Source organism: Mauremys mutica, unplaced genomic scaffold, assembly GCF_020497125.1.
Source record: "Mauremys mutica isolate MM-2020 ecotype Southern unplaced genomic scaffold, ASM2049712v1 Super-Scaffold_100290, whole genome shotgun sequence".
Taxonomy (NCBI): domain Eukaryota; kingdom Metazoa; phylum Chordata; order Testudines; family Geoemydidae; genus Mauremys; species Mauremys mutica.
This window is the reverse complement of record NW_025423305.1, coordinates 301,464-314,158: the sequence shown is the minus strand read 5'-3', so window position 1 is coordinate 314,158 and position 12,695 is coordinate 301,464. Positions and strand designations below refer to the sequence as shown.

At 49.2% G+C, this 12,695-nt stretch overlaps 3 non-coding genes across 3 annotated transcripts; 2 read left to right on the top strand and 1 right to left on the bottom strand.

Moving 5' to 3' along the window:
• Nucleotides 1–819: 819 nt before the first annotated feature.
• LOC123360615 lies at nucleotides 820–959 on the top strand. The gene has a single exon (XR_006576043.1). It is a non-coding gene; the product is annotated as a U4 spliceosomal RNA (small nuclear RNA).
• Nucleotides 960–8,940: 7,981 nt separating this feature from the next.
• Nucleotides 8,941–9,014, bottom strand: TRNAN-GUU. The gene has a single exon. It is a non-coding gene; the product is annotated as a tRNA-Asn (tRNA).
• Nucleotides 9,015–10,552: 1,538 nt separating this feature from the next.
• On the top strand, nucleotides 10,553–10,624 carry TRNAM-CAU. The gene has a single exon. It is a non-coding gene; the product is annotated as a tRNA-Met (tRNA).
• Nucleotides 10,625–12,695: the final 2,071 nt, after the last annotated feature.

Here is a 12,695-nt window from a genome sequence, read left to right as displayed (position 1 = left end):
AGGGACCGGTCATGGTAATGCACAGAGTGTGTTTCCCACCAATCTGGGTAATGCACAGAGCATGTTTCCCATGGAGCAGCAGTGACACCCAGTGACCAGCAGGGTTTACTTTAATAATCTAAATCTGTCCAAATTTTAATACTATGAGCTCAGATCAAGTGTGAGTAGTCTCTTGGTCTATCCAAGGACATGATCAAGTGTCTTGATGTTTTTGATCTTTTGGCCTCGAGATGAAAACCTTGTCTGAGTCTTTGGAACCTTGAGATAAAAATATTATTTAAATCCAAAGTTCTTAAAGATCCCATCAACAACAAAAACCTAAATGAAAAATTGAAACCAAAAACAATGCTTAATTTAAAACCCAAACATTAAGAAAAACTTTGTTTTTAAAAATAAAAACTAACAAATGGCATAAATTAATAATTTCAACATTTTATCAAAAAGGTGTGCTACAGCAGGATGATAAAATAACATAAAATAAATAAGCCTGACCACTAAAACCTCCCATAAAGGAATCACATCCTTGAATACTGGCCAAATCTGTATAAAATATGCAGAACTATGTCAAAACTGGTGTTGCAGGTCAGCCATTCGAATCCAGCAAATGTCAATTAAAAGCTCCATTTCAATTAAAAAAAACAAAACAACCCAATAAACCAAAACAGTCACAGCCTGAAACAAACCTACACAGAAGCAAAATTAAACCTGTGCCAACACTGGAACAAACTATGTAAATTTCTAATTCTAACTTCTTGTTTCTCCCAGGAGGAAAGTGATTTGCATCTCAGTAACCAGGCTGTCACTGCAGCTTTCCTTTCACTAAATAAGAAGTGGCAGTATCATAGCCAATGAGGTTAATCCGAGGCGTGATTATTGCTAGCTGAAAACTTTTCCCAATGCCCTCAGTTTTCTCTATGAGAAATTGAAATTGTATCTTTGCACTAATATCCCAAATGTGCAAGTCCATCTCCTCAGAGCAGCCCCACACCCTGAGCCCAGGGGAGAATCTCAACTGGTTTGTGCATTTGTAACCCTGGGGCCTGAAGCTGATGAGAGAAAGGGAAGTGAGCGATCTTGGAGCTTTCCGATACCACCTGCTGGGAGCAGAGGGAATTGACTGAGCAACGTCCTGGTTAATTTTCACCTTGTTCTCTGCCAGCAGGCTCCACTGGAGAGCTCGGGAGTGACTTGACAATGGCAGCACCCTATGTACATTTTGGAGCCATTGGGGTGAAATGTGAGTACTTTTGGGGTTGGGACCCACATGAGAAGGGATGTGCACAAACTGGAGAGAGTCCAGCAGAGGGCAATAAAAATGATTAGGGGGCTGGGGCACATGACTTAAGAGGACCTACAGGCCATATCCTGTATGTTAAGCTAAGGCAAAGTTAGCACCTCTGTAGTGTGACCTTTTACACTATAGAGATGCTATAGAGAAAGGAAAATTGACCTTTATCTTGTTAATTAAAGAGAGAAGTACCCACGCTTGTCTAAGACCTTTACCTAGACCAATCGACAATGGAGAATGGCATAAGGGGTTTTTCAGTGTTGTACCCACAGAATTAACACGTATACCACAAGGGAACTTATGTGCATATGTACATGTCATCAACACGCACAAACATACTAGCCTATGAAGTAAGCGTACCCTAACGTTTTGTGGGTAAGGAATGAAATTTGGGCATAGGAGGAAGGATTTCCAGCGCTTGTGCCCTATAAAAGAGGTAACCCACCTCGCTAGAGCACTTCCCTCTATCATTCTGACTTACTTCCTCCACTCTCTCTCTATCTACTATCAGTAGGCTGTACTTGTTCTTAAACTTTAAGTTTCAAAGTAACTCGGCTAAGCTCGGTTTCCCTAAGTTTTTATTCTTTGTTTATTAGGATTTGATTTTAAGTTTAACTTATTCAAGTAAACCCAAAGTAACATTAGCTTTTTCTAAGCACTGCATCTTTCACTCAAGAATTGAGAAACCTGAACTGCAAGGCTGGTTCTGTGTCTCTTACCACCAGGTTATCAAGGAAGGGTGTGAGTATATTAACCAAAACTTTGTTGCATATAATGCCATATGTATCTTTTGAATAGCAGTAATGCAACTGTAACTTTATAACTCAATTAAATTAAATAAAATGTAAGCTAATAAATTAAATTTTCATCATATTTTCCAAATTAATATTATTAGTACACCCTAAATCAGACTGCATGGGACAGAGAGTTGGAGTGCAGGGGGATGAGAGCACTCGCTAGGGGGTGCAGGCTTTGGGGTGGGGTTGGAATGAGAAGTTCAGGGTGCAGTAGAGGGCTCAACGTTAGGGCAGAGAATTGGGCTGTGAGGGCTCTGGAACAAGGCCAGGAAAAAGAGAATTGAGGCATGCAGGGCCGTCCTTAGGATTTATAGTGCCTTAGGCGAGATTATGAAACTGGTGCCCCTGTGCCTGATCTGCTCTTAGCAACACAAATATAAGCATACAGTATTGGAAAACTTGCCACATTCACGTTATTAAAACCAGTTTAACTTAATTAAGCACACTGTAATGCTGATGCACTGGCACTAAAGAAGTAGCACTATAGAAAAAATTCTGATTTGACAGAATGATGCAAATAATATAATTTTTTTAATTTGTCTAATTTTTATTGGAAATTTATATGAAGAGGTATTGAAACAAAGATTTGTTTTTAATTAAAAGCAATCTTCCTGGCTTTTTTGGCTGCAAAATCAGTTTAATAAGCTGGGTTTCCAAACAGTGGGAAAATATAACCCTAGTTTTACTGCTAGGTAAAGCACAAAGTGACCAAAATGAAGTCAGCAGAGCATCATCTCATCTAGATTAAGGTAGCACAGAAATGTTACAGAAGTCCTATTGTGCCTTATTTTGTTTAGAAAGACATTAGCAATAGCAGCACATTCACATGATAAAATACATGATAAATCACTGCCTCTAAAGTTCCATCAAAAACTGACATTTTCACAGCTCTAGCATGATCTGCTGTACAGATTCTTCACAAGGAAGTGTCCCTGGCCTTTTTAACTCATATTAACTATGTAATTACTTTATGAAAGTTGGAGAAAACATTGTGAAAACGTAAAACATTGGCTGCCCAACTTCTGGGCTGGCAAAAGCTATACTGACTCACAGGAAAAAAAAAAAAAAAGCAGGAGAATCTTAGTACAACATATGGTCAGTGTATACCAGGGGTCGGCAACTTTTCAGAAGTGGTGTGCCAAGTTCACTGTAATTTAAGGTTTCTCGAGCCAGTAATACATTTTAACATTTGTAGAAGGTCTCTCTCTATCTCTATATTATATAAATAAACTATTGTTATTATCTGAGGTCCTGGCCACCGGTCCTGCTCAGGCCACTGCCAGCTGAGTAAATGAAACCCCAGACCAGCAGCGGGCTGAGTGGGACTGGTGGCTGGAACCCTAGACAAGGATCCCAGGCCCTGCTCAGCCCACTGCTGGTCTGGGGTTCTGACCACCAACTCCTGCCAGCCAGGATCCCGGCCGCCAACCCCCCTCAACCTGCTACCAGCCTGGGATTCTGCTCACCCAGGCTGGCAGCAGGCAGAGTGGGGCCGGCAGCTGGGCTCCTGACTGGCAAGGGGCTGGCAGCCGGAACCCCGGAGTAGCAGCAGGCTGAGTGCTGCCGGCACCCCAGACTGGCAGCAGACTGAGCCACTCAACCCCCCACCGACCCTGCTCAGCCCGCCACCAGCCCACTCAGCCCGCTGCAGGCTGAGTGAATGGAACCCCAGGCTGACAGCAGGTTGAGTGGTTCAGCCGGCCTGCTCAGCCCGCTGCCAGCCTGGGGTTCCTTGGGGGTCCCCAGGCCAGCAGCGGGTGCTGAGTGGGGCTGGTGGCCGGTATCCCAGCTGGCAATAGGGTAGCAGCCGAAACCCCAGAGCAGTGATGGGCTGAGCCGCTCAGCCTGCCGCTGCGTACCATCAAAAATCAGCTCACCTGCCACCTTTGGCATGTGTGCCGTAGGTTGCCGACCCCTGCTTTATACGCTAGTAAGGAGATGAGCATATTACAGTTGCTGGAGGGCTCTTATCAGGAGTAACAGGCTATGGGGAAGTCAGTCAACATTTTTGGTTTCGCTGATGAAAACTGGCCCACTCCCTGCCTCAAACCAAACCTGTCACTAATAATTGTCAACAACTTAATTTTCTGTTTTTGGCTAAGATATTGATTTTAAAAAAAAATATATTGAAATTGGATTCAGGATTGTTAGCAAGAATTTTTGGCAAACAAAGTTGTTAAATGACAACCTAAATGACAACACAGTACTGCTTTCATGCTTGGCTCACCCCCAGCCTGCTGGTCCAACAGCTGCAGTAGACCCCAAAATCCACCTCTTGGGGTGCAGAGTGGCAACAGCAGCAGCAAACCCTCAGGTCCAATCACACGCCAATGGGCACCACCACCAGCCTTACGGACCATGGTGAAGTTAGCACAGCATCTGATCTCAGGGACAGGTCACCCATGAAGCCAGAGCAGCTCATCCTGCCCTGTGCAGCTCCCCCAGGATGAGATGGATCGCTGGCAGCTGCCAGCCCGGGGGAGAGGCGCTCCCCAGCTAGGGTGACCAGATCCAGATGTTCTGATTTTAAAGGGCCAGTCCTGATATTTGAGGCTTTGTCTTAGATAGGCACCAATTACCCCCACCTAGAGTGACCAGACAACAAGTGTGAAAAATCAGGACTGGGGGTGGGGGGTAAAAGGAGCCTATATAAGAAAAAGACCCCAAAATTGGGCCTGGCCCTATAAAATAGGGATATCTGCTCACCCTACCCCAACTCCCTGTCTTGATTTTTCACACATCTGGCTAACCCCAGCCCAGCCCCGTGTGACATTCCAATCCTGGCTCACTGCCAGGAAGTGAGTTACTTTCACTTTCATTCCTCAGCAGGCAGCCAGCATCCTCCCCCCACCTACCCTCCAGCACCTCACCCAACCCAGCCCTGACGGAGGGGAGGGAGGAGAGAGAGGGATGCTCCTGGGGAGGAGGGAGAAAGGAGGGGGTGCTCCATGGGGCAGGGGGGGAGAAGAATGGATGTTATGGGGGACAACAAAGGATACTGGTTCCAGAGCCGCAGAGCCTGCCTCACCTCACCTCAGCCGGGGGGAGAGTCACACTCACAGGTGAGCTCCCTCCCCAACCCCCACCCCCTCCCCTTCCCAGAGACCCCAGCAGCCCATCCCCTCCCTCAGACTGTGCTGCATTTGGCTCTCTCTAGGACCCAGCAGCCCTGCTCTTACATGCTCCACTGCTTCCCATCTGTCCGGGCTCCCAGCAGAGCAGTGCCCCGAGACCTAGTGGTGCCCTAGGTGGCTGCCTATGGCAAAGGACGGCCCTGGAGACATGAGAGAGAGATCAGGCTAGAGTAGAAAGTGGTTGGGGGGGGGGTGAAAAGTTTGAAATGGAAGGAGAAGAAAAATCTTCCTCCTGCTCCCTCTCATCAGAGCATCTAAAAACCAGGTGAGAGATACCTCTCCCCTACTGCAACATCAACTCTGGTGGGCTTGGGCTGAGGAAAGAACTTCTCTCCCCAGCAGCTCCAGCTCTCCTGGGCTGGGCCATGGACATCTCCCCCCAAAGATCTGGTGTGCCTGGCCTGGGACAGGGGAGGGGCTCCTCTCCTCTCCATTGGGGACATGGCGGGATGAGAGATGTGACAGGGCTTTATGGGAAATCATTATTTGCCTGATTCATGTGCCAGTCCTAGTCCCTGCTGACCCAAACAGACTGTTTATCCTGCATGCTGATGCCAGTTTGGAGGGTCTAGGAGCACTCTCCTACCAGGAAGTGGAAGGCAAATGTAAATCTGTGGCCTTTGCCAGCTGAGGACTGTCCGATAGCGAAACTCGCTATCCCATCCACCAGCTGCAGTTCTTGGCCTTGAAATGGGCCATCACTGAGAAATTTCGAGACTACTTGTACGGAGCTCAGTTTCAGGTATGGACAGAGAACAATCAACTGACATGTGTGTTAACAAGGGCTAAGCTGGATGCTACAGGGCAGAGATGGGTGGCTACTTTTGCTAGCCATAACTTCAGCATTCAATACCAGTGAGCTGGTATAAGGAGTGTGATTTATCAGGATCACCAATTCTTGGCTGGAGAAGGATGTAAGCAGGGTCAGAATGAACTCTACCCTGCCATCTGTTGGTGATGTGTTGTAAAGGCCTTTTGTTGCTGATGTGCATGGTCACACCCACCCCACATTGCATGATGGGGGTGATTGTCCAAATGGTGATTTTGGCTGCTGTGGGATCCCCAAACTCTTTCTTAATAGGGCAGGAGTAATAAAGTGTAGTAATCCTGGTCATCTGAATCAAAAACAGTAGAACGGTACTTAGCAGTTCATGATTTCAGGACTCACCCGAACCTACATAAAAATCGTTAGACAAGGGACATGGGTTCCAAAGAATAGCAATTTAAGAGAAGTTGAAAATAAATATTTGTGTTTAACATTCTGAGATTCTTCTGAACTCTCTAAATGCACATTTTAAGGTTTTCTTCTCTCTTTAGTTGAAAAATAGAATTAATTATTATTCTTTTACAAATAATGTGATATAACATACACCTAAAATCTTAAAAAGATAAGTAAAAATTTTAGTTATACTGAAGCAGGTGGTATCTGATGCTATTTAAAAGCTTAAGTTTGCAGGAATATACTGCGGAATGAGAACCTGGCGGAACAGTTTTGCTGGAAGAGTTAGCAGAGCGAGATTGTTAGTCACAGGTCAGTGGGTGGGTTTATGCAAATACTGGACTCTTGGATGGGAGCGGGGAAGGGGCACACAACTTCTGTGGCACATGCACCACCTCTGCAACTAACGTTTGCTACCTCCCTCCCTAACAACACACCTTTTACCTCTCAGGACCAAAATACACCGTGAAAGAGATCTAACAACATAAACTTAGGGTGAGCAACTGCAGCACTAATAACAATTTTAAAAGATTCAAAACCGCCTCTGTCTTTCCACACCAGGGACAGCAGAAAGAACATCAGCAGCAACTGCAAAAGACCAACAAACATCCATTTCTTCCTCCCTCCACAGGCTGCCGTTAGGAACCCACACCCCTTAATGGTGAGTACTTTGCAGACGAGGGTGACGCTCTCAGGCCTCAAATGCCAGGTACAGTTACTCTGTCCTTGATGCAAAATCACCAGGAAAATACACTGGATTACTCCTGCCCCAATAACAAAGAGACTGGGGATCCCGCAGCAGCTGAAATGACCGTTTGGACAAGCACTCCCATCATACAATCCGGGGTGGGTGTAACCATGCAAATGACATCAGCCCCAAAAGGCCTTGACGACAGATCACCAACAGATGGCAGGGCAGACTTCATACTGACCCTGCTTCAACTAGATTGTGGCAAAGATTCCAAAACACTGAACCTTAAACCTCACCTAACGCGGGTCAATCCATCCTCATCGTCGTAACCGCTCATTATACTCCACACCCGAACGTAGCCCTCATATGGACAACATACCCTCCTAACTCAGTGTCTGTACGTTAACCTTTTACCCCCAGTCCGGGCTATTGCAGATTATGTATTTCTTACACCACCCCATTTTAAACCGAATTTCGCACCTCTTGGGTAAACTGTATGTTGTTCCCCGAGCACCAGAAACTTCTACGCCGAAACTCTGTACCGTACACTTTTTTTTTCTTTGAACCTCATCTTAATAAAATGTTGACTTTTGTTTGAGATCCTGGCTCCTGTTCCATTGCAAGGTGTGTGAGTTCGCTCCGTGTTTTAGTCTGCTAATACGGCAGGGGGCGATTGAGCCAGAGGTGCTTGCCTGCTGCAGACACGGATCCAAGGCTGAACCTCGTCCCCCACAAGCTTGAAAGCATAACTGAAAACAGTTTAAGAAGTGCTCCTGTCTCCGGCACTCAGCTACCCAGCTCCCAATGGGGTCCAAACCCCAAATAAATCCTTTTTACCCTGTAGAAGCTAGCTGTAAAATCCTGTGACCAGGGCAGCTGCCTAGCAGCCTGCGCATCTGCCTGCCAGAGCGAGAGCGTGTAAGGCACTAATCCGGATAGGGGCGGCTAGGTGGCAGGGGGAGGGGGTGAAGAAGCAGCAGAGTGGCGCAGCGGGAGCGTGCTGGGCCCATAACCCAGAAGTCGATGGATCGAAACCATCCTCTGCTACACGTGTGCTTGTTTCTTTTCCCTCTGGGCCTTCAAGCGAGCCGGTGACCAGCAGAGCACCGAGAGCCTAGGCCATGAGGCAAGAGGTGGCTGAGGTGAAGCGGCGGCCTGCCAGGGAGCTCCCTGGCACCTCTGGCTGCCTGGGCTGAAGGCAAGAGGCAGGCCTGGGCGTGGCGAGGGCCTCCTGTCCTGGAATGAGGCTGCAGTGCTTCCTGGTCCCCTTTTCACACCGGCAGGCGGCGGCTGCTGCGGGAGAACACGAGGGAGGCTCTCGGGGCGCTAGGCAGCGCTGTGTGTGTGGCTGTCAGGGGAAAGAGCCGAGGCTCCCGACTCGACCTGCCATTGACTCACGTGGCTCTGCGCGCCGTCAGCCGGGGCGGGGCGGGGCGGGGCGAGCCAGGCCGCGGACGTGACTCAGGCTTGGGCCGCATGGCCGCGCTTTCCTGACGAGGCATGAGGCAGGCCCAGAGCTTTGCACAGCATACAGGGAAGTGGGAGGGAGGCGTCTTTGAACCGGCCTGTCTCCTCCGCTTCTCCCTTGCCGCTTGGGCGGAGGCGGGAAGGGAACGAAATGTTCCCGGCTGAAAGTTTTTGTGCTCCGCTTTGAAGATTAAGCCTGAGCCTCCGGCACGGCTGCTGGCAGATGGGTTTCTGAATGGCATCCAGCCTGCTCTTTGGACCACCAGCTGAAAGCACTGAGGCAGCAAAATGGGACCTTTGAGGCTCCCCCCACAGGCCTCAGGAAAGCAGCACGGGCTTAGCGTCGTCCCTGGGTGGGCTCGAACCACCAACCTTTCGGTTAACAGCCGAACGCGCTGACCCATTGCGCCACAGAGACATGGAAGGGCAAGGCTGTATTGAACCCAAAAGCCGGGAATCAGCTCAGGGCATACGGTATAGCACATGCATGCAGTGGTTAGCCAAGCAACAGCAAGGAACTGGACTGCTATGGAGGGAAAGTTCTGTGGGAAGGAACCGAAAAGAGCACCGGGGCTGTGGTACAGCGCTCGCATACACTTTCTTTGGCCTGTTTTGCTGGAAGAGTTAGCAGAGCGAGATTGTTAGTCACAGGTCAGTGGGTGGGTTTATGCAAATACTGGACTCTTGGATGGGAGCGGGGAAGGGGCACACGACTTCTGTGGCACATGCACCACCTCTGCAACTAACGTTTGCTACCTCACTCCCTAACAACACACCTTTTACCTCTCAGGACCAAAAGACACCGTGAAAGAGATCTAACGACATAAGCTTAGGGTGAGCAACTGCAGCGTCTGCCTTTCCACACCAGTGACAGCAAAAAGGACATACAAACATCCATTTCTACCTCCCTCCAAGGGCTGCCGTTAGGAACCCATACCCCTTAATGGTGAGTATTTTTCAGACGAGGGTGACGCTCTCAGGCCTCAAATGCCAGGTACTACACATGATCTGAGCTCAAAGTTGATCCAAAATCAACAGGAAAATACACTGGATTACTCCTGCCCCAATAACAAAGAGACTGGGGATCCCGCAGCAGCTGAAATGACCGTTTGGACAAGCACTCCCATCACACAATCCGGGGTGGGTGTAACCATGCAAATGACATCAGCCCCAAAAGGCCTTGACGACAGATCACCAACAGATGGCAGGGCAGACTTCATACTGACCCTGCTTCAACTAGATTGTGGCAAAGATTCCAAAACACCGAACCTTAAACCTCACCTAACGCGGGTCAATCCATCCTCATCGTCGTAACCGCTCGTTATATTCCACACCCGAACGTAGCCCTCATATGGACAACATACCCTCCTAACTCAGTGTCTGTACGTTAACCTTTTACCCCCAGTCCGGGCTATTGCAGATTATGTATTTCTTACACCACCCCATTTTAAACCGAATTTCGCACCCCTTGGGTAAGCTGTATGTTGTTCCCCGAGCACCAGAAACTTCTACGCCGAAACTCTGTACCGTACACTTTTTTTTTTCTTTGAACCTCATCTTAATAAAATGTTGACTTTTGTTTGAGATCCTGGCTCCTGTTCCATTGCAAGGTGTGTGAGTTCGCTCCGCGTTTTAGTCTGCTAATACGGCGGGGGGCGATTGAGCCAGAGGTGCTTGCCTGCTGCAGACACGGATCCAAGGCTGAACCTCGTCCCTCACAAGCTTGAAAGCATAACTGAAAACAGTTTAAGAAGTGCTCCTGTCTCCGGAGCTACCCAGCTCCCAATGGGGTCCAAACCCCAAATAGATCCTTTTTACCCTGTAGAAGCTAGCTGTAAAATCCTGTGACCAGGGCAGCTGCCTAGCAGCCTGCGCATCTGCCTGCCAGAGCGAGAGCGTGTAAGGCACTAATCCGGATAGGGGCGGCTAGGTGGCAGGGGGAGGGTGTGAAGAAACAGCAGAGTGGCGCAGCGGGAGCGTGCTGGGCCCATAACCCAGAGGTCGATGGATCAAAACCATCCTCTGCTACACGTGTGCTTGTTTCTTTTCCCTCTGGGCCTTCAAGCGAGCCGGTGACCAGCAGAGCACCGAGAGCCTAGGCCATGAGGCAAGAGGTGGCTGAGGCGAAGCGGCGGCCTGCCAGGGAGCTCCCTGGCACCTCTGGCTGCCTGGGCTGAAGGCAAGAGGCAGGCCTGGGCGTGGCAAGGGCCTCCTGTCCTGGAATGAGGCTGCAGTGCTTCCTGGTCCCCTAATGCTTAGAGCTGGCTATCAGTGATTTCAGATCTGTTGGTCTGCAGCAAGACTCTCCTTTGAGTCTTAATCAGCTCTGTTATTACACAGAGAAGAACAAAAGGGTCAAATGGTGCCTGGAACCCTTAAGAAGAATCCTCCCCTCCGAGTACAACACTTATCGCTACCTGCTCTCAGCTCCACTGAGAATGTTTTGGGGTCACTCCTTGCCTGTATCAACCTAGGGATTTTGGAGAATCACAGTTAACCAGTGCTCCAGTGGTGCAATTGGCTAGCGTGCTGTACTTATAGGGCAGTGCTGAGAGGAGCTATGCTCAGGTTGTGAGTTCAAGCCTCACCTGGAGCACTGGTTTTCATTAGCCAAATGGCTTCACCCAGTTATTTGGCCCTGTGGAAGGTAGAATTCTAGCCCTGGGGACCCTGAGGCAGGGGAAGAGTCAAAAACACCCCCTTCACCTATTACCTCTTCTCTAGAGCACAAGTCAGAACCTGCAATCCTTTCTGCCCCCCACCCTCCTGCAGCCCCTGTGCCAGGATCTGTCAAGCAGAGCCTGGAGTCCTGCCCATCCTTGACCCCTGAGCCTGGAGGGAGAGGAGCAAGGAGCCATTGTTAGAGGGCTTTCCCTTCCCCCACCCACTTCCCTGGCTCTTGTCACGCAGACAGCAAGCAGCAAAAGACCAGAAGTTGGAAGCGCAGACAAAGGGATGGTTACTGGCTTTAGTTTCCAAGCAAGCAGATTTCAAAGCCCTTCACACCAGTCGGGCTTATCTCTATACACCCACAGAGTCTGTTCCCCAGTGTCCCCCTTCCCAGCTCTGACACCGCAGAGCGTTTACCCCACATCCCTACAGACAATTCTTCCCTGGGTGCTGGCGGGTGAGTCCTGCCCACATGCTCAGGGTTTAGCTGATCCCCATATTTGGGGTTGGGAAGGAATTTTCCTCCAGGGCAGGTTGGCAGAGACCCTGGGGCGGGGGCGGGTTCACCTTCCTCTGCAGCGTGGGGCACGGGTCACTTGCTGGAGGATTCTCTGCACCTTGAAGTCTTTAAACAACGAGTTGAGGACTTCAATAGCTCAGACATAGGCCAGGGGTTTGTTACAGGAGTGGGTGGGTGAGAGTCTGTGGCCTGCGTTGTGCAGGAGGTCGGACTGGACGATCATAATGGTCCCTTCTGACCTTAAAGTCGATGAGTCTATGAGCTCTGACACTGCAGCGTGTTTACCCCACGTCCCCCTTCCCAGCTCTGACACCGCAGAGCCTGGTCTGTGTCCCTGTTCCCCGTTCCCTATTCCCATCCCCCCGTTAGCATGATTCCAATTTCCTCTTCCACTTCCTGTCTGACCCCAGTTTACACAGTAATATTCTCAGCTAGACCTTAACCAATCATTGTAACTAACCAATTCTAACCTATTGTAACAGAATTCTCTAACCAATTATATCCCACTCCCCTGATTAACTTACACCCAGCAAAATTAATTTGGCAACAGACAGAAACAATTAGAGGACCAGACAGATTGACAATAGAAAAGTGGGGGCCAGAAAGATAAACCCTACAGAAATGAGGGTTTCACAACCACAACCATTGAGAAGGGATTTCGTGCCAGACCGGATGCTCCCTTAAGATCTGTTTCGTTATCTGCTGGTGATGGGCACTATTGGGACAGGATCGTCTTCCTAACAGCCCAGCCCCACCTTAGTTCAGTGTGACGGGTTTGGGAGGTGAGGATGGGACCGTTCGCTTCCCAGCTTATGGCTGCCCCTGCTGCTTAGCCAAAGGCCTTAGCCTACGAACAAGGGCTCAGACTCTCCGAGGGAGAGAAGGCCCAGACACAGGCAGACTGGGATT